The sequence below is a fragment of the Pygocentrus nattereri genome, chromosome 25, assembly GCF_015220715.1.
Source record: "Pygocentrus nattereri isolate fPygNat1 chromosome 25, fPygNat1.pri, whole genome shotgun sequence".
Lineage (NCBI taxonomy): Eukaryota > Metazoa > Chordata > Actinopteri > Characiformes > Serrasalmidae > Pygocentrus > Pygocentrus nattereri.
Window position 1 is genome coordinate 13,894,302 of NC_051235.1, and position 23,210 is coordinate 13,917,511.

A 23,210-nucleotide genomic window follows, 5' to 3' on the forward strand; every position below is an offset into this window, starting at 1 on the left:
TAATCCCTCATTACATTAATAAACATCAATGTTTTTTACTTGCCCTATAAAATTACCATTTCTGAAGTACAAGATACCATAGCGAGATATACAGAGAGCGAGAGAGAAAAAGAGAGAGACCAAGACAGAAACAAAATGAGAGAGAGAGAGAGAGAGAGAGAGAGAGAGAGGGAGAGAAAGAGAGAGATCAGTACTTGGCCATGTTGCCTTTTCACTTGAGCCAACTTGTGGTAACTTCCAGTTTCCTCTGAAAACTGCTTATCAGTGTTTCCCAGACCAGACCGGCTTCAACATGCAGTCGGACATACACATATCTAAACAGCCGTTTTGCAACACAGACCACAGCAAATCCATTCACACACAGAAAGTCTAATTCTGTTCCAGACTGAATGTGTATTTGCACTTCTTAGGCAATCTGTATGAACATACGCCCATGCATATATGACTATAATGCACATGCTATGAAGCTTTCAGTGGACAGGGCCATTGATAGTGTAAGTGTACACTCCAGTGCAATGTAGTGCAGTGCAGCACTGTGGGAGCAGCAGGTGTGAGCTGTGTAATAATGATGAGGCCTCCACATGTCAGACACATAAACTTGACCATCGATTTCTCCTTCCCGATAAAATGAACACACCATTCCTGAGTCCGTATCATCTACCTTCCTCATAAACGTCCGGAGGGTGCATTTCTTGCAAACAGCCGTTAAAGACGCACACACACACACACACACACACACACACACACACACACACACACAAAAAGAGAAGTGGAGGCAAAGGTCTGGACCTTGTTCTGCTCTTTTAAAACAGTGGCCCTTATTCCTCATTATTGCTCAGAATCAGTTCTGACTGTGAAATGAACATATGCAAATTTCACTGCTAGTTTTGTTATTCATCATTTTCATTCCTCCAGTATTTCTATGATCTGGTAGGGGTGTGTGTAAAGTTGAGTGCATAGTTAATACCTGAAAAATGTCAATTATCCAAAGCTATTATGAAAATCAACTTTAATAACAATAATAAGCTTAAAACAATAAAACTAATAATTTGTGCACAATCCAGTTCAAAATGGACATACTTATTTTGCATGCACATTGATATAAACACATGCTGCAATTATTCCACATTCCATTAAAAAAAGATGATTTATTTCACATTTTGTTCTTTGTTCCAAAGTTTGCTCAGTAGGGGGAGCAGTGCAATCCCCACCTACAAGCAATTGTTCCACGAGGTGCTGAATGTTGTCATTTTATTGGCTCCCTACTAAAACATCTGCATGAATTAGGGCATGTCTTATGTAAAATATAAAAATGTAAATGATGTACTAGTAAGCTGGTGCTTAATTTCACGCACTATAGCTAATTCATCAACTCTCTGTGTGTTTCTACATCATAGGAAAGATTCATGTAAAAAACAAACTTAGAAATGTCAATATACTACCAAAGAAAACTCATGAGGGACTGCTCTAAAAATCTTTATGCCCAATAACCCTACTTAATCCTTTAATTATACGATTGTGTTTGTGTTATACCAGTGTTCCTTAATCCAGTCCTCAGGCCCCCCCAAACAGTCCACATTTTTCCTTTATCCCTGTGTGTTGTGAGATAGGTTGGAGGAAAAACATGGAACATCTGAGGATCTCCGAGAACTATTTTTTATTTTTTTGGAAATGCCCTTGGGAAATTGGACAAATATGCTGTGGTGATAGAGAGATATTCTGGGCATAGGTGCAGTTGCTAGGCTATGAAGGACCCATTGGGTGAAACAATTAGAACAATTACAGAAGGGGAATCTGAGATGTGCTCCTTGATGAATTCTTGTGCTCCATAATGGCTACTTAAATTAAAGGCTTAACCTACACACAACAAATAAGCATTTCAAATAAGTAGGATAGAATCCTAGATAGACAGGTAAAGATACATCGATAAAGAAAGAATGGATGGCAACAACAGCTGCAAAAAATATACAGAGACAAAAATGGTACAATTTTCACCATTCAGGTAACTTAATACAACCCTAATTCCAATGAAGTTGGGACGTTGTGTAAAACATAAAAACAGATTACGATGATTTGCAAATCCTTTTCAACCCATATTCAATTGAATACACTGCAAAGACAAGATATTTAATGTTCAAACGGATAAACTTTATTGTTTTTTGCAAATATTCACTCATTTTTAATTTGATGCCTGCAACACGTTCCAAAAAAGTTGGGACAGGGGCAACAAAAGACTGGGAAAGTTGAGGAATGCTCAACTGGAACATGTGGAACATTCCACAGGTGAACAGGTTAATTGGAAACAGGTGAGTGTCATGACTGGGTATAAAGAGAGCATCCCTGAAAGGCTCAGTCGTTCACAAGCAAGGATGGGGTGAGGTTCATCACTTTGTGAACAACTGTGTGAGTAAATAGTCCAACAGTTTAAGAACATTTGTTTCTCAACGTGCATTTCATCATCTACAGTCCATAATATCATCAAAAGATTCAGAGAATCGGGAGAAATCTCTGCAAGTAAGTGACAAGGCAGAAAACCAACATTGAATGCCCGTGACCTTCGATCGCTCAGGCGGCTCTGCATTAAAAACCGACATCATTCTGTAATGGATATTCCCACATGGGCTCAGGAACACTTCAGAAAATCACTGTCAGTGAACACAGTTCGTCGCTCCATCTACAAGTGCAAGTTAAAACTCTGCCATGCAAAGTGAAAGCCATATATCAACAACACCCAGAAACGCAGCCGGCTTCTCTGGGCCCGAGCTCATCTGAGATGGACTGATGCAAAGTGGAAAAGTGTCCTGTGGTCTGACGAGTCCACATTTCAAATTGCTTTTGGAAATCTTGGATGTCGTGTCCTCCGGGCCAAAGAGGAAAAGGACTGTTGGGATTGTTATCAGCGCAAAGTTCAAAAGCCAGCATCTCTGATGGTGTGGGGGTGTGTTAGTGCCCATGGCATGGGTAACTGTCAAGGTTTTGAAGCAACGTATGCTGCCATCCAAGCAATGGACATCCCTGCCTATTTCAGGAAGACAATGCCAAGCCACATTCTGCACATGTTACAACAGCATGGCTTCATAGTAAAAGACTGCGGGTACTAGACTGGCCTGTCTCCAGTCCAGACCTGTCTCCCATTGAAAATGTGTGGCGCATTATGAAGCACAAAATACGACAACGGACACCCCGGACTGTTGAGCAACTGAAGTTGTACATCAAGCAAGAATGGGAAAGAATTCCACCTACAAAGCTTCAACAATTAGTGTCCTCAGTTCCCAAACGCTTATTGAGTGTTGTTAAAAGGAAAGGTGATGTAACACAGTGGTAAACACGCCCCTGTCCCAACTTCTTTGGAACGTGTTGCAGGCATCACATTCAAAATGAGTGAATATTTGCAAAAAACAATAAAGTTTACTTGTTTCAACATTAAATATCTTGTCTTTGTCGTGTATTCAATTGAATATAGGTTGAAAATGATTTGCAAATCATCGTATTCTGTTTTTATTTATGTTTTACACAATGTGCCAACTTCATTGGAATAGGGGTTGTAGCTTGAGTGGTATACTGTGTCTAAATATATGAGCTAATTTAGTGCCTACTAATGTAGTGGAGTAACAGAATGTATGTGTCAGTGGCAGCATATGCCTTGCAGTGCATCCAGTGTGCATAACCTTAACAGTAAGAACATCAATTGTGCTAACTCATCCACTTCATGTCTGTCATCTAAAATAATGGACTTCTAACAAAAATCTAACATAAGTAATTAATTAATATCAACTTACATAAAGAAAAGAGAAACTAATATTTAGTAAAACTAATATTTAGCTAAAATCTCAGAACTTTCCCTTGCTTTCAAGTTTTCAGTTACCACAATCATTTTCACTTTCAGTTTGTAAATGTGGTTGTTATTACACTTCTGATGGATGTGAATTAATAAATGAGAAATTAATTTTTGATTTATTTTAGTAATAAACATTGAAGAAGTGCTTTCAAGTGTAGACATGATTCAGTGATGCTTTTCAGTTTATCCTGAGAGCAGGTTTAAGTGGCGCCGCCTCAATAGGCTGAAAGAGACAGACAGAGAGAGAAAGAGAGAGAGAGTATGTGTGTTAAGGTAGTCAGTAGAAAAGCAGAAAGCTCTTTGAGCTTAGATAAACTTGTTGTTAGGAGCATTGTCAGCCTCTCCACCATGACACCCTTCTCCTTGATAATGCCATTGCCATGCAAATGAGTCTGTGTGTGTGTGTATGTGCCTGTGTGAGTGTGTGATGGAGCTGAAAGAAGGGAGACACAGCTGCTCATTCGGGCCTCGGACAAAAGTAGGCCTTTTCCTCCATCGGGCACAATAAAACAGGGACGATGTTCACTCTGTATGACTAAAAGGATAGAATTCTCTCCCTCCTCTTCTTCCTCAGCAGACAGGAAATAGAAAGCAGGGGGCTCCAGAGACAGAAGCGCATGGCCGATCGGACTAGACAGCCCCAACACACACCCCGCCGCCCCCGACCGTGTGTGTGTGTGTGTTTGTCAATGCGTGCCCACAGCGTTACCGCCCCGTCTGTTGTCATGCTAAAGCGGTGTCACTCTCTGGAACTGTAAGGTCTCTCATACATACTCCAAAAACTCTCAACACGCTCACACAATTTCCTCCATGCTAACGTCCATGCTTCCTGAGTAACAAAGAGCTTGTGTACCTTTGAAAGACTGAAGGGACAGCTTCACACTGCGTGGGATCTTAAGCCAAGGGGCAGTGACGCTCGACCAGAAAGCATGGCTAAAAAAGGCAAAGGAAGCTAAAAATTGCACTCAATTTAATAGAACTTTCTAGAAAATCATTGCTGTTGTAAGAAAACCTGGCATTCCCAAAAAGGAAATTTTATAGAAGAAAAAGTGTCCTAAACATCTATTAATCTTTGGGTTTTTTGACCTATAGTCATTACTTATGTTTTGTTATTCTATTTAAATGGAACCATGTAATTACATAGTTATTACAACATAAGTATTCATTTGGCATTTTGTATGGTTTGGTGTGAATCTGCATTTTTTTTTCTTGACAAGAAGTGACAAAAATGGCAACTTTTCATTCCACAAAGCAACATTATTTTTGATCATTTCCATCTCTATGAGCTTTACTGTGTTACCTATATATCAAGCTGATGCCACACATGTATGCATTAATGAATAGCTTATGCAAGCAATCACATATTGTTTTATGATGTAAATGATATTTTATTTACATAAGGGCCAGTTGTTCAGTTTAATAACATGGTTATGAAGCATCATTCCCAAGTAATAGAACTTATAAAGCAGATACTCAGTTAAGGTCACCATTACTGTAACTGTAATAGCTCACTGTAATGTTTACATTTGATGCTGAAGTACATATAAATGCAAGATCGTTTTGTACTGTTGTAGTCAGGTAGGTTTACTCAACTACAACATTTTACAACATATATCATGTAAATGAAAACATCTATGTAAAAAATGTTAACATGTAATCTACAGAGAACACACTTCTACACATTTTACTTGCTGAATTAGAAATATTGAGAAAAATACTGAGGAAAGAAAAACTATTTTTTTTGCTTGTGCAAATGTTATGGCATTTTCTAAATTTCATGTTTTATTTTTCCAGTATGTTATGCAGAAAAATGCCATATTTAAGTGTGTTCTCTGTAAAGGTTATATTAACTTATTTTCACTTAGAAAAGCAAAAAAATGTATTTGATGAGAGGTTCCCAAACTTTCGCACACAAGTGCAATTGCTCTATTCAACCTTCTACATGAGCTTAAGGAGGACGGAGCTGAAGATTGGCACCTGCTGTCCTGCTCACGGAGGCTTCATGGCCGTGGTTACAGGCATGTCTAACATCATTTTACAGGTAGACAGGCAGGAGATTGCAGGATAATTAGCGGTAATAGCAAATATAGCACAGTCACATCCCCAGAGCTTTGGCTTTCCATCTCTTGCTACAGTACTGCTTCTCTGAAACCATGGTGTTTGCAAATGAAATATACATCGGCTGACCTTTGACCTCTGCTCTGGGGCTGAAGGTCATCGAGCTCTTTTACGTACACAGATGAGCCTCTCTTCCGGAAACGATAAGGCAAACAGTGCAGGGTCACAGAGTTAAAACAACAGCTGAGATGACAATTAATTGGTTGAGAGGTGTGTAACTGTCATCTATTTCCCTCCAGGCTAGCAGGGATGTCCTGATCCAGCTCGACACTGCCTCAGCACTTTTAGATAACACTACGAACACACACAAGCACATTTGTTTTTATGCTGTGCCAGGACATATGGCTGTACCTATTTCTCATTTTCACTAATGTTTCAAAGTTTGGATCACTGTTTTTATTAAGGTGAAAATAACTGTGTTGCAGATACATTAATTAAATTATTCCAAAATGATTCTAATTTAAATAACTTAATTAACTAATAAAATAATAAATTTGTAGGAAGCTGTAAGAAAGTAATTTTAGGTGTGTCTAAACATTAAGAATGAAGTTATAAACCCTTATGCCTTATAATGAAAAAGTGAAGAGTGATGATGTTAAAGCAGTAAGTAAAGTATAATATATACAGTAATGTATATCCAAAAAAAGAAAGCAAAATATATATATATATATATATGTTTCCATAGACCTGCTTAAACGACTCTGCAGGGATATTTTGCATACCTCCAAAGTTCGGTCTTAGAAGTTGTTTGCATTCCCTCTCATGATTCAAGTAATCCAAAATGCGTTTAATGATTTTGAGGACTGGATGCTGAGATGGTCAGTAAATTGCTCAGAGAACACCAGCAGCTTATTTGCTTGATTTGCATTTTTTTTCCTTTTTTATTCTTTTTTCAGGATAATGGATTATTGAGAGCTACACATCCTTTCCGACCCACAGTGTTGAGTTGTCTTCTCACACTTAAACAGGAACAGAAATACCTGTGATTTTTTTTTTTCAGAAATGAAGCAAGAGTGGAGCTAGATTTTGGATTAACCCCTTAAGTGGCCAGGACCCACTGACCATTCTTTATATAACATTCTTCTATAACCTAAGAACAGCTCAACCAATTTGCACTGAAGTTCCTGAAGTTACTGAATAATAAGCCTTAGTATGTAATAAGCCTTGGAATTTAAAGGGGTTAAAGTGCTGTTTATTTGATAGTTTGAAAGTCTACCAGGTCTTACATGTTTGTCTTATTTTCTCTGTATCTTTAAATAATTTTCTCTAATTTTGAAAAATCATGCTTCTTTTCACTTATTTGTGGAAACTGGACTGTCTCCTTTGTATGCTATGTACATCGTCTCTCTTAGATCAATATCTTGTAATTCCATTTTTTGTTCGTCTTTAACATCAGAGTCATTTTTTTAAATGATAGCACTGTATTATGTATCCACTATATGTACAATGTATGCGCAGCATATATTACAGAATTTAAATGCCTATAATCCTAATTTTAAAGCTGCCAGAAAAGTTTCTTTGCATGATCCCATAGAATAACCATTTTGTAAATGAGATGTCTGAGTGTGAGGAACCTTTTTGAAGAGCCTCCACATAATGTAAATGTTCTAGGATGTTCTAGGATGTAAAGGTTCTTTATGCCAGTAAAAGGGGTCTCATGTTCACTCATCTCATTCACAGATGTGGTTCTTTTGGGACCTAAAGTGGTTCTTCTATAGCACTGCTCAAGGAACCTATTGTGGGACTTTTTTTCTTGTAAAAGTGTAACTCTAAACCTCATCCTTACCTTAACCTCAGTAGTTTAAAAAATGAAACAAGTAGCTTTTGTAAATAGCACTTTACTTAAGGACCATTTTACTGGTCTCAGCATAGACAGGACAAACAAACACACTCACACACGCACACACACACACACACACACACACACACATGACACCATTGAAACATCTCTCTGGGTTCATCTGGTGGTCATTGCAGAAGTTTGCAATTTCTCAGTTTGCCATCACGATATGAGTTACACAAAGCTAAACAAAGGCTGTGAATGGAGACATAAACATTGAAGAAACCAATTACAAACACATGCAGCTCCACCACAGCTTTGGCATCATGGCCCCGCTGCATTCTTGTCTGCACCAGCACACTGTAAATTTAACCCCGGCCTAGCATTGCTAGTTGTATGATGAGGAAAAACTCTACAGCAAAAAGATATATCATGTTGCTGCTGCTGCTGCAGCTCCTACATGACCTTGTTGTCACAAAAAATGTTTCCAAAAACTTTTGGGGGGGAATAAATGTTATTTTTAGTCTAATCACCATTAAAAAGATACATAGATCTGGGCATTGATACTGAAGGCATGATTGTACACAATCCAGTATTTAATCAATATATCATGTTAAGATAAGTCATTAAAGCTGACCTTGTATTCTATGTAGTAGTTTAAAGGTATGCACATGTGGGTATGTGTTTCTGCATAATGGTTCGGTCTCTATACTGCTCCACATTCCATGGGCACACAGCTGGTACACAGCTGGTCACCTAGCCCCATGCTCACACACACATACACAAACACACACAGCCAGCAAAATGCCAGACATGCGATGTAAAGTAATACGTTAAAGATGAGAGAAAACATCATTATAGCAAGCGGTGGCAGAACAAAGGGTAATCACAAAAGCTTAGCACAGGCCAGCAGGAGGAGAACCATCAGTGATGGACAGGTGTTCACATAACATCCATACACACAGAGAACACTGGAACTAATGATTATTTTAATAATTGATGAAGGTATCGACTATTGTTTGATTAATCAATTGCACAATCCATTATACCTTCTGCCTTTCTCTCATTTTGACAGGCGTGTGCTCAGACAGACCCCAGGCAAACTAGAGGGAGGAGTTCATGTTTGGAACAGACATTACACAATGCAAAGTAACCTGATGATGATTTTGTATGTATTTAGCTCATTACTATCACAATTAATTCCCCAGATTTAAGTACATCATAATATAATCCCTTTAAATATCTAAGGTCTAAATACTTGACAGTTTTCTTTTATTGTTGAGTCATATGTGATGTCATCATCCAAAGCTGAAATGATTTCTTCTTTCATGGTACTACTACTCATCCTGTGGGTTCATAGATTAAGGGATGTGCCCAGGGGCCAGAGCCACTAGGGGTCCCTGTGAGCAATTACGAGGAACTTTAAACAGCTGTCTATACTTGCAGTAGCAACTTTACTAGAGGCTCAGTGAAAAAAAAAAACAATAATAATAATTTAAAACTTGTTATTATAGCTAATCAAATTCATAGGGCTCTCCACATTTTTCTTTGCTTATCAACAGTTCAAATATCCACCAGTACCTCTGTCAACCTTGTCAGGTTTTTAGCAGTGAGCTCGTGTTTCTTTAAATACTTTCAAAAAGAATCTCCAGATATCCAGAAGATGTGTCTGGGTGATCTGTAAAACCAAGACCTGATATTTCGACAGAGCTTTCCTAAGCCTAATATAAAGTTTCAGCCACCAAAGTTCAAGTTGCATTGTTTGGCCTACCAAATATTTGAGCCCATGGCCTAGAACACGATGACCTTGATCTGCCCCCTCACTTCCTGTAGTCCCTCAGAATGATCCCATGCACCAATAAACATTATAGACCATTAGTCAGCACATTTGATTTTACATAAAACAACAAATCTACTTTGTTAACCAATCATTCCAGCTTCATGGAATATCCACACAGTCAACACTTGGAACCCAAATCCCATATTTTGTTGGCTGTTTGCATTTTGAAGTTCTACCTTTTTTTAATCTTGACTTAGTTGAATGTATATGTGATATCATCGTCCAAAGTTGAAATGGTTATCCAACTAATTATCCACTGGGTTCTTGGTGGAAAAGTTTATACACCATAACCGTCTTGCCATTTCACTGTGGATAGAAATCTTTTGAAAGCTAGGTAAAAACATTAATGCAGGCAGAAAAAGTTTTAGCATGACCAACAAAGACTTGTTGATCTCCTGATATTTTAAAAAACTACGCACTGGTTGCAATATGCACTGAAACTGTTTATCTCATCAAAAAATTAATTTCATGATGGCTGGATTATCACCTGTAGTAACAAAGCATTTCAGAATTGTTGGTCTCAGATATAAAATGAAATATTCTATGACATTGTCGTCTCCTTGGCAACAGTGGCTGGACAAACGTAACTGACCCTTGTGCATCAAAACGCACTCAAGAGTAACCCCTCTTTCTAAGAATTCTGCCATGATCATGTTGTCGCAATGAGTCACTTTGGTAAGTGTTTCAAACAGACAATTGGAGAGTGGCCTGAATGAATCCTCTTCTGTCACCAAAGAATTCAATATAGGTAACTTGTACCAACAGTTAAGTGACACCTGTAGGGTTGTGCCCAATAATCTCCCTGCATGGTCAGTTCCTGCATCATAACTAAGGTTGTTCTGAGTGCATGTGCCAGGATGGAGTGAGGTTGTAATTGTTTTGTTTCCCGACATGACCAAGGGCATTAGGTCTCAACACATAAATGACCTATAATATATATTTTTTTATTTCAATTTTTAATTTAATTTGTCACAAGTTCTCTTTTATTTCAGACATTGTCAAAGCTATGTGTGTCATCCATATTTCTACCTGTGTTCTATTAACTACCAGCATGCTAAACTAAATAACTAGCTAATTAACTAAGGTGACTAATATTTATTCTATCAACAAACACAGCTAGTGAATGATGCTACCATTGTCATTGGCTACTGTCTCTAGTTACTGAAAGCTTTCACTAAATTATAAAATATAAACCCCTCACATTATCTTAGTGGCAAGGTAAATGAAAGTAAATAATGAAAAAGGAGGAAACAAAGTTTTGCATCTAAAATATTGATGGTCTCAGAGGCTCCATGATGTTATTGATGACCTGAACCTCAAGAAATCTACACTTGTGTTCATGACCTCAATATACTGACCACAGGATAACTATATGGTGCACAATTAGAACAAACATCTGATGCCACCAGGCAATAGTTGTAATGGGATGGAAGAACTTCCTCCCTTTTGCAAACTTTTGATTGGATTTCAATTTAAAATTTAATTAGTTATTAAGGAAATATTAAAGTTTACTGATTTAATGTTGGGTAAATAGAAAGAAAATGACTAATGGCTAAATACTTTCATGTATTTAGCACACAAGGGGCTTACATTTTAATCAAGTTACAGAGGCAGGTGAAAGCAGTATTAGGAGCCTAGCCCAAGGACTCTTATTGGCATCATATGGTGTTCTTACCTGAGCGAGGAACCAAACTCTAGTTTGCTTCGTGGAGGGCTACATTATTCCAAATACTTTCACAAAAACAAACCCTATACTGCATGTATTGCACCTCGGTTGTTAAATGTGCTGTTTGCTCTCTTTTTTTCTTAAATACAATTGCTATTGCACTTGTAACAAGACAACGTTGATATAGGTGGTTGTCAAAATTGCCATATGAAAACCTTTTAACTGTTATTTCTTATGATAGCAACATTATATGATCACAGTTTACTTATAAATGTTTATTTGATTCCGATTCTGATATGTGCCTGGCTTTGGGGCTATGTTGGGGAAATGAGGAGAGTGTATCACTGCAGTTGGCTCAGCAGAGAGATGGAGAAATCTTCCATGAGGTTCAGTAATACTCACATTTCCGTGAACCCATCCAAGCTGTGCCTCGTGAAATCTGGCTCTCGTGGCTTTTTTCCGCACCTCTCTTACACCAGCAGGGCAACATGAGAAAGCCATTTCAGAGCCAGCACATGACAGCGGAGGACAAGCAGGCCAGGTGTCTCCTTTCTGTCACTAAAACAGGTAACACTGGTTGTCCCAGCATCTAAGGTAACAACGTGATGGATGTGTGAGGTCATGGTGAAGGAGATTTCTCAGTGTAGTACAGATCCAAGACACAAATCACATAAAGAAATATAGGCTATTACATCATTTTCATTGTTCCTCTGATAACGGGTTCACCTGTAATCATAGCCTCGTCTCTTGCAGCTTGTTTAATGTCAACCCAATAATCACAGCAACCACTGAGAGGTTTGCATACAGTCTTCTGCAAAACACGACAGATTAACACATTCAAATGCTAGCAGATAGTTTGCATGCAAATGAGCCGCTTTGGTATTTTTATCAGAGGACAGTACCATGTCATTATAACTTTCCATGTCTATCTCACACAAATTTGTATTCCTATCTTTGTGGGGTATTCTTCATGAGGGGTGATTTCTCATGGCCACTAGCTCAATGTGTCAACAACATCATGTTTTTCTACCATGCTGGGGGCTTCTAGTTCTCCTAAATTCATAACTACATGCTCCATCACACTTCACCATACAAACACACATGCCCATGATTTTGTACAATGGCAGGTGGCTACAGATGGTTCATATGTATTCTGTACACAGTTATATGCAAAAGTTTAAGCTATTTTGTTTTCCTGAAGTGAAAAAAATACACATTCTCTACAGAGAGCACACGTCTGCCCATGTTAATGGACAAATACAATGTATTTGATGGAGAAAACAATACATAAATGTGGTTTGTGCATAAGTAACATTTGTTACTTAATGTTAAATGTAACAAACAAGTTGAAACTGTGCACAAAAATGCCATATTTACTTCATGTATGGCCAGGGCAATTTGAACTTATTCTCACATAGAAAATCAACAAAACATGTCATGTGATGGAAGGTGTTCAAACATGACCAGTAGAATCCGGGGCACAGCCAGCCGACCAAAAGAGGACCTTTTAAATTTCCACTCAGGGTATCTTATGTAAATCAGCAATTGACCTGATTATTACATTGTTCACCACAGCAATCAGATGAGCCTGCTTTTTCCCATACCCTCATCCAAAGCTTCTGCTGTCCGATACATAAGCTACACTGTCCTTGTTCCAAGAATATCTCAAAACAAACCTAACAAAGTAATAGACCACAAATTCTTTCACTGAATTATAGTTACTTTTCTTTACGTTACACTGAGTGAATTTCAGCAACTGCAATAATGGGACAGAGCTGTCTTATTGTATATAATAAAATAAGCACAAATGTAAAAACACAGCCAAGATTGCACAGAAAGATGTTCACTGTTTGCAACTCCCATTTGGTATCTGATACATCATTGGCTAATCATTGTGAACAACAGCAGCCTGTTAGAGTCTGTTAATACCACATTCAGTGTAAGTTCAAGCTTTTAGAGGAGTCTGTAACACGGCTATGTAGTAATATGCATAGATGGCATGTTGGTGACTTGCTGACTGTATATTGTAAAGATGCTGTGCTCACTAAGGCAACTTTTTCTTCCTGAAACCAGTCGATTTTATATGATCTATGGTTTATATTTTTAATATTAGGATTGAGCCATGCAAGAACACAGTTTAGTTTAGTGTTAATTAACATAGTTGATTTTACATTATGAACATAAGTATTAGTGTTGTTATACATAAGATATTATAATACGACCGTCTTCTTTTGGTGAATAAATGCTCTATGTTTCCACTTTAGTTTCTTTTTGTTGTTGTTGTTCTTCGTCTTCTTCTTTTCGACCCCTGCCGCCTGCATTTAACACATAAGCTAATTGATGCTTGTTCTACATGCCATTATGCGTAACATTGATCCCTTGAGAAATTTAATAGAACACCTTTTTTTGAAAGGGGTCTATATAGCACCAAAAATGGTTCTTCAAGTTTGACGCTGTAACAATAGAAGAACTCTTTTTGGTGCTATATGCAGGCCTTTTAAAAAGGTTCTATACAGAACCATATACAACACATTCTCCATCAATCTGAAGAACCATTTCATCGTGCAAAGAACCATTTCATCATGCAAATGATGTTTTTGTCTTTACTAAAGAACCCTTGAAGAACCATCACTTTTAAGTTTGGAGCTCTAATACTGATAACAGTCAACTGAGATTCACCCGATAGTTTGTAACAATCTGAGCATTTGTAGATGAGACATAAAGAGCCGTCGAAATAAAATGTGTCCAAAATTTTATGCTTTCATTCATTTTTGGTTCAGTTGGTCCCCCCAAGGAACTAAATACACGGCCACACATACACACAGACACACAAACAAAGTGATAAGAGTGGCTCTGTTTGGACCAGCAAAGCGGATCCAGATGACGGAGGCCGCGCTCGGCTTTACGGCGCGTGTATCATTTTAAAGTGGATGACTGCATGCGGAGCTACAAATTAAATAAAGAAGCAAGCTGGAGACCATTATCATCTCTCCCATGTCGCTTACATCTTCGAAGCATTTAAAATGACAAAATAAATATGAGTGCCACGGTATCAAACATGCAGCCTAACCAGCATTTGTTCTGTGGCATGGGTTAGAGAAATGAAAAGACAGCTCAGTAAACACAGATTTGCTTTTCCTTCTCACTCCCTCCCTCCCTGGCTAACCCTCCTTTTTTGGGGGAAATTTGTGAGCTGCGACGAATGAGAGGCTCTAATGAGAGGCAGATTTGATGAGATGAGGGTCTTAATTAAACGAGTGAGGCGCGTATGCTCATTTCATTTTTGAAACGCGCCTCAAAAGAAGAGCAAGAGATAAAAAAAATAAAAGCCTTCATGGGTCAAACGGAGGGCAGTCTTTAGCAGACAGAGAAAATAAGCCATGTTTGCTAAAGCTTTGCTAATGCTTTGGATTTGGTATCCAAAGTTTGCTTCATTGGCTTTGCACTGGTTCTTCAAGGCTAATGTAACTAAGTAACAGAAGCTAAACAACAAAGTGCACAGACTTCTTGTCTAAATCATCACACACGCCTCAAACTGTGTCGAGTTGTTAAGTAATCTCAAACAGACTTGCTGATGAGATTTCTGACACTACATACTGTTATCTACAGTAAATAAAGGTTTACAAGCTTACATTACTTGTTAGCAACATTAGCCTCACAGAAAATCTAAAGAAGCAAACAACTCTTGGTTGATTTCCATTTGGTAAAAAGAAAACTGTGTAAATCTCAATCAATTTGAGGAGGAGAGGCTCAAAGTTCCAAAGCTGAGTCAAAAACAGGATGGAAACTTGTTCTTTTTGGCTTGAAATAGGCAAGAAGCGAGGCCAGGTCTCCTGAGTTTAGTGACAGACAGCATTGTCTTTTGAAGTAACCAGCCGCAACAATCTGGCCTATGCTTTTGCTTAATGTGTATTTATGACTCAAATGTGGTTTTGAATCTCTTTGCATGTCTCGCTTTTTCAGTTTCAAAGCTTTCCCTGAGCTCTTGGGCCACATTTAACTATAGCTGCAGCCTCAGTGTTCCAAAGGCCACATTGTTAGGTGATGTTAAGAGTGAAGTCTCCTATTTTCTCTCTCTTACAGCTCAAATTGGATGTACAGTGAGGAAAATAAGTATTTGAACACCCTGCGACTTTGCAAGTTCTCCCACTTAGAAGTCATGGAGGGGTCTGAAATTTTCATCTTAGGTGCATGTCCACTGTGAGAGACATCATCTAAATGAAATCACAATGTATGACTTTTTAATCATTTATTTGTGTGTTACTGCTGCAAATAAGTATTTGAACACCTGTCAATCAACAAAAATTCTGGCCCTCAAAGACCTGTCAGTCTGCCTCTAAAAAGTCCACCTCCACTCCACTTATTATTCTAAATTAGAAGCACCTGTTTGAGGTCGTTAGGCACCAGAACTACACGGGAGGTGTTGATCAATGACCTGAAGAGAGCTGGCACCACTGTTTCCAAGGTTACTGTGGGTAATACACTAAGACATCAGTTTAAAGTCATGCATGGCACAGAAGGTTCCCCTGCTTAAATCAGCACATGTCCAGGCCGTCTTAAGTTTGCCCATGACCATTTGGATGATCCAGAGGAGTCATGGGAGAAAGTTCTGTGGTCAGATGAGACCAAAATAGAACTTTTTGGTCTTAATTCCACTCACCGTGTTTGGAGGACGAAGAATGATGAGTACCATCCCAAAAACACCATCCCTACTGTGAAGCATGGGGTGGAAGCATCATGCTTTGGGGTGTTTTTCTGCACATGGGACAGGACGACTGCACTGTATTAAGGAGAGGATGACCGGGGCCATGTATTGCGAGATTTTGGGGAACAACCTCCTTTCCTCAGTTAGAGCATTGAAGATGGGTCGTGGCTGGGTCTTCCACCATGACAATGACCCAAAGCACACAGCCAGGATAGCCAAGGAGTGGCTCCGTAAGAAGCATATCAAGGTTCTGGAGTGGCCTAGCCAGTCTCCAGACCTAAACCCTATAGAAAATCTTTGGAGGGAGCTCAAACTCTGTGTTTCTCAGCGACAGCCCAGAAACCTGGCTGATCTGGAGAAGATCTGTGTGGAGGAATGGGCCAAGATCCCTGCTGCAGTGTGTGCAAACCTGGTGAAAAACTACAGGAAACGTTTGACCTCTTTAATTGCAAACAAAGGCTACTGTACCAAATATTAACATTGGTTTTCACAGGTGTTCAAATACTTATTTGCAGCAGTAACACACAAATAAATTATTTAAAAATCATACATTGTGATTTCCGGATTTTTTTTTAGATGATGTCTCTCACAGTGGACATGCACCTAAGATGAAAATTTCAGACCCCTCCATGATTTTGAAATGTATTAATGTCTATAGAGAAAAATAACAAAAAATATTGGAATTAGTCTTTTTACATGGTCACTGTCAAAAACAAACCCCAACATATCTCATATTTTTGTTTATTTTTATTTGTCTACATCATTTAAACACACCTGTTGTGCTTTTCATTGTGGGAAAATTGCAAGATAAATGCATCAATAAAAATGCTCCAAAATGATTTAGAATGAAACCTCATTAGATTAAGCTATATTCAAAAATAAGAACATTTTAGGCATGAACGGTGACAATATACACTCACTGAGCACTTTATTAGGAACACCTCCTTTCTACACTCAATGTCCGTTTGATCAGGTCCACTTTCTACACTGGAGCACTTTGTAGTTCTACAATTACAGAATGTAGTCCATCTGTTTCTCTGCTAACTTTGTTAGCCCTGTTTCATTTGTTCTGCAATGATCAGGATCCCCCACAGGACCACCAGAGGGCAGGTACAATTTGGTAGTGTGGATCAGGCACAGCAGTGCGCCTGGAGCTTTTGAACACTGTGTCTACTCACTGTCCACTCTACTGGACACTCCCACTTTGTTAGTCCACCTTGTAGATGTAAAGTCAGAGATGATAGCTCATCTGTTGTCATACAGTTTGCATTGATCATCATCTAGTCCTTCGTCAGAGGTCACAGGTCATATATAACCTGCCCTTTGGTTGTCTTGTGACGGTCTTTTTCAGGGAATATAGTAATACTAATAGTAGTGATAGTAATAATAAACCCTATAAATTTAGGGTTTAAATGGTTTTCACATCACTGAATTTTGTTTTTATTTACATTTTGCACAGCATACCAACTTTTTTGGAAATTGGTTTGTACATTTGAAGCACTATAAACTACTCAATATGTACACATATGACCTCACGCATCATGCATAATTATATATTAATGCATTCTCAACCTCAACCATTCTTGAAGCAGAAAGTCACTCAAGACCATGTGTTTTCATAGGAATTTCAAAGTAACTTCACAGTAACACACAGCTTTTCACATACACACACACACACACACACACACACACACACACACACACACACACACAATACTAAAGAATATCATAGACAAGTTAAGAGAACAAATATAATCTCATTTAGGCAACGTACAACATGGTTGAGAAAGTTTGTTTGATATTATCCTAGCTTTTGTTGCAAAATAAACAACATAAAATCTAATCGTAAAATCCAATCAGTTGACTTTTTTACATCTTTTGGTTGAACATCAAATGTGACAGTACGAACGGTAAGTGACTCAGAAAAAAATGCAGCAATGTACCATTTTCTACATTGGTCTGGACTAAAGGAACCAAACTGAAAATATAAACACATCCTAAACTGAAGTTTGCATTTCCACTTATTCCCCATTATTGATGGTTCAGTTCAAATCCAATGTGAGAGAGTACAAAACCTGGGCTATTTAAGGCTGATCCACTTCCAATCCTTTTATGCTACTGTCATGGATGTGCCATAAACTTGCAGCAGTGACAGATATCATACTACATCATTCACATTCCTCCAAAACCAAATTCCACACTGTTGGTGAAGGAGATGCATTCATCCCCAGCCTTAGTGCAAACCTGAGGTGCGAAGAAAGGACAGAGCACTCCAACACTAACACCCCAAAGTCAAACGTACCACATTGTGATTTATGAAGGCCTTTATTATCAGAGCAGAAAGGCAATGAGCAAAAATAACAAACCTAATTGAACATGTCTGCACACAGTGGAGAACAGGTGGGAACCTAGAACATCCTCCCTTTTAGGAGAGATAAAAAGGGAAAAAGAAAACAGTTCTGCCTCTCTGGGGTAATCTAGAAAAGATTTAGGCCTGTATTAGTAAGTAGTGGGAAAAAAGGGTGGAACTTGACTTATTCCCTCTTGAATATTCAAACACTGACCGTGACTGTGAAATATGCCCTCGGAAAAAAATGACACTTTTCATTTTATGAACCTTTGTAGTCCTTATAACAGAGTCATTCTTTAAAAGATATATTAGCCAACTATTACCATTACATTTGGCTTTCTTAACTCCTTAAAATCCCAGGCTTATTACATAGTAAGGCCTATTTGTCAGTAACTACAGTGTGTAATAAAACTCTGGGCCTGCCGGTGGGCCCTGGCTATTTAAGGAAGGGAAGAAATCATTTTTCTAAGAAATCTTCACTAAGAAGCCTACAGAGATCCTTTACAGGGATAGGAAGGTTAGTCTTACTGCTGTCTTTCAAGCAATGTATCATCAAATCCAAAGGACCAAACCAAATCCAAAGGACCAAACCTATATCATCCGGTGCCAATTTCTAGGGACTTTGTTGCATTTCTTAAACTCAAATAAACAACAGAAAGTCTTAAATCATATAAATGTCTCAGTAGTACTGTAGGTGAAGCTACCCAGAATTGTTTTTGCTTATGATTTCTGTTTTTTTCCTTTTCCTCAGTTCTCTTTGTAGAAAAGTAAAAAAGATTCTCTTTGTATTATAGCATGTTACGCTCATGCTAAAAGTTAGGTTTGGATACAAGTTGATTTATTCTAAATGTGATGCCGTTTTGTGTTCAGCTTTACAGCCTGTATTGGTGTGATGTATTTAAGAGAACATCTGCTGTGAGGTTCCCCAGTGGCACAGCCATCTAAGGTTCTACCCTAATGTTGAAAGGTTGCAAGTTCAAAGCCTGGCTATGCTGTAACCAGAAAAGTTGCTAACTACTCTTTATGAATCATTTCTGTTTCAGTGGTTTTAATAAAAGAGGTGATAAAAAGAAAGAAACTTCTTCATGGACCTGAAGGCAGAAACTGTGAAAGGCAGTTCTGCAAGTTCACAACTACAGCTTGTAAAAAGCATCTTGTATCATCTAATTATAGATGGGGCTGATTGGCAGGCTTGGTTATGTGCAGGGCTGTCACCATTTAAAACATATTTAATTAATTCCATTCCATATTTAATTAAAAAACATTCATTCCAATGTACCTTCTTCAGGAAGCAGTAATGGTTAGTAGTTATTCATTTCCCATTGGTCTCTCAGAGTAAGAAACAGACTAATGAACCACCATTTATATGCGTTTCTGCCCCATATATTTTAAATGAATTTCTCAGAGGCTGCACATGGTTTGCTATTGTTAATTTTTGTTTTTAATGTGGAATATAATGTGACCAATATAATCATTAGATTACTGAATAGTTAACATAATTGACAATGACAGCCATAGTTTTGTTAGTGTTCAAAGGGGGCACAAACTCTAACCCTGACTTCCAGACAGACAGTGAGACATGGGTTATTACTCATGATGAGATTCCGAAGGACTTCTGTGGGTAAAGACATGGAAAAAGAATTGACCAGTGTTTGTGTGCATCAGCAGTACACGTGTACTGAGCACTCAGAGATGTGTAATACATTGCAAGTAAGTGTGATCTGTGGAAACTGTGTGTTATCGACCCCTGATGATACTGTGCACTTGGATGCTGCAAAATGTTTTCAGTGTTATTCTCAGGCGTCTGACCCCACGCCAGTCCGCTCTTGCCCCAGCGTGAACTCAGTCACAACAGACTGATGACATATACAGCAAAGAGAGAGAGAGAGAGAGCGAAGAAAACGTGTCTCAATATGGTGCGACTGATGCAACCATGTTTTAATGGAGGAGTTTGTGACTGGGCTAAATATACACCCGTCAGTACTTACACACACTTTCCTTGACTGGACGGAGTCTCTAGGGACTTGCTTGGAGGCGCCATACAGGGTGGAAATCACAGATTTTTTATCACACAACATCTGAGCTCAAAAATAAATACAGACCATCAACTGATGCAGAATGAGAAATGAGAAAGAAGAAAGAGGAAGAAAATGTCGGTAACACTCCTCTATAGAGTGGCATTATAATGCCCATATAATGCTTGTAAAGTAACTGGCTGCTCATTACTACCTTTTATAAGCAATAACAAGAGTGAATTTTCAGAGCACTAATCATGTGTTCAGCATCACACTTTTTGAACAACATATTAAGTGACCATTATTATGCCCTGGTTAAACCAAGCCAAAACACTTCTAATTAACCAGCTGCCCTTTTATTGAGCAATAACTTGGCTAAATAAAGCATGTTAATCAAAGCAGCTTTATTTGTGTATTATATATCACATTCTTTTGCACATCATTTATTGATCTGAAGATATCCAACAAGATGAGATGCAATCTACCAGGTTAGATACTAACTAGAACCTGTGTTAATAGTTCAAGCTTCCTCAAAAAAAGGCCTATAACAACTTTTTATGTGTTAACTAACTTTCACTGTACAACAGAGGGTCAGTTTGTCTGTATTTAAAGCTAATTGGTGATTTATATAATTATTAAGCAAGTAAACAAGCATATGAAAGACTCAATGCACAAGTTAGATTGTACAAGAATATGATATATAATATGCAATTAAATTAGCTCTGGAAAATGATTCATTCAGCTTCATTATTGCTTAATAAAGTAACAATTATTAATAAGACTATTGTAAAGGACCCACTCTTAAGAAAGGTGGTCCTTTAAGGGTTCTTTAGTAGAGGAAGTGGTTCTACATTTCATGTGTAAATGGTTATTTTCTTGGTGAAGTGGTTCTTGTGCTTGATGGAGGATGTGTTGTATATTGTTCCATACAGGATCTTTTGACAATGGTTCAATATATCACCAAAACAGGTCTTCTATTGTTATCATGTCAACCTTATAAAAATAGAAGAAACTTTTTGGTGCTTTATAAAATCATTTTCAAAACCATTATGCATGAAATGGTACTACATAGAACTCATGGTTCTATGTAGAACCATTCTTATAATGTGTCCTTATATTTACACATATAAACTTCCATTACTTTATATGTATACAATACTTAATGTATAAAAATTCTTTACCCTGAAAGCAATTAGCCATGACATGTTTGGTGTCTGAAGTTTACTTCTTTTGTATTATACTGGAACTATGGGCCTAATGGGGCTGTAAGTAAAGGATGCTTATACCAAAAAACATTATAAAGGAGGAGGAGACATTTCACTTCTTGAATGAAATAGTTTGTAAGACTCAACATAGTGGCTGTATTATGAGAATTCTCATCCTCTAATAAATAATTGCCTTGTTGGTAAAGGCATTACCCTTATTCCTTTATTCAAGCCAAATGTTACAAACTATTTAATCTTTTCTGTTAAATGTTATTAGTTGTTTTTGAATTTTATTTTTAAATGTTAATGTGGCCTTCTGTATTGGGTTTATAACTCTCTCCTCATTCAAAGAAAAAGGAGTCTGGTCTTGTATGAGCGGAAATAACTGCCTGGGGGTGTTGCCAACATGGCCACTAAGTGAAAAGACAACAGACTTTCCTTTCGATTAACATCATGCAAACTGCATGCCTAAATCATCACAGACTTGCCTCAAATTGAGTTGAGCTCTTAAGTAATCTTAGACTTATGTGCTTTCGGACACTGAATGGTGCACAGCTACAACACAGATACATTACAGCCATACTGGCATTTAGGTTGTGTCATAAAATACTAGTCTAATACAAATCTATTTGAGCCTGATGCTTCATGCAGTTTGATGCACGGGTATAATGAATTAGGTATGTAGCGTGCACAGTGCTAATGGGTGTCTATGAGCTTCCTTTACTTGCCAGCTACATTAGAATTGTAGCACCAGTGCAAAACCAAAGAAGAACATTTTAGTCAGCAAATGTGCCTGATTGACAACATTTGTGGAAAGAAGATTATGTAATTTTTACTTTTCCAGAAAATTGTTGCCATTTTAAGAAAGTGTAAGGCATGTACTTTGCACAATTGGCATCTAAAACCTTCCTTTTCTGGTGAGCAACATCAGCCTCATAAATCCTGTGCAAACCCAAAGAAACAAACTTCACTCCTGAAATGCATTTTGGGGTAAGAATTTGTATTTGTCTGCAAAATCTCTCTATTGTAGGAGAATATGGAGAAAGTTTTAGTCTTGAAGAATAATGAACTTCAGTGGAAACCTTCAGTGGCCTCTTAGGCGGTCCTCACTTACCTTTGGCACCAAGAAGAATTGGTCCAGCTTTCAAAACGACTCCCTGCCCACAAGAGACAGTACAGTGCTGTCAAAGTCACTCAGAGCCAGAGGAGAGAGGGATTACAGCACAGGGAGAGGGCTAACGGGAGAGGAAGCAGGCCTAGTTGTTGGTTAGACAGAGCTGGAACCAGGCACGATAAAGCGATGTGGAAACGGCCAAGAGCGGTGCCAGAGCATTAAGAAACTGTCAAGGTTCCTTACACGGAGTTCAAGTGGCTACTGTGGATGAAAACTCCAGGAAATACAAGCAAGCCCTGTGGAATGAGGTTTAAAGCAGGATATCAGATACATAAGCACCTTATGCACATAAGCACGCACACACTTATGTGAGTACGTCTCGCAAACACACATGCGCACACCCCTATTCACACTTTTTCCTTCACTTCATGTCTTTGCCACTTCTATGTTTGTGCTAACTCAATTCAACGATTTCTGAGTAGCAATAAAGCAGCCTTTATTTTGCTTGGCCCTGAATCAGACATTCTACTCATGTACACATACACTAACACAAGCACGCACGCCACAGCTCCAGGATCA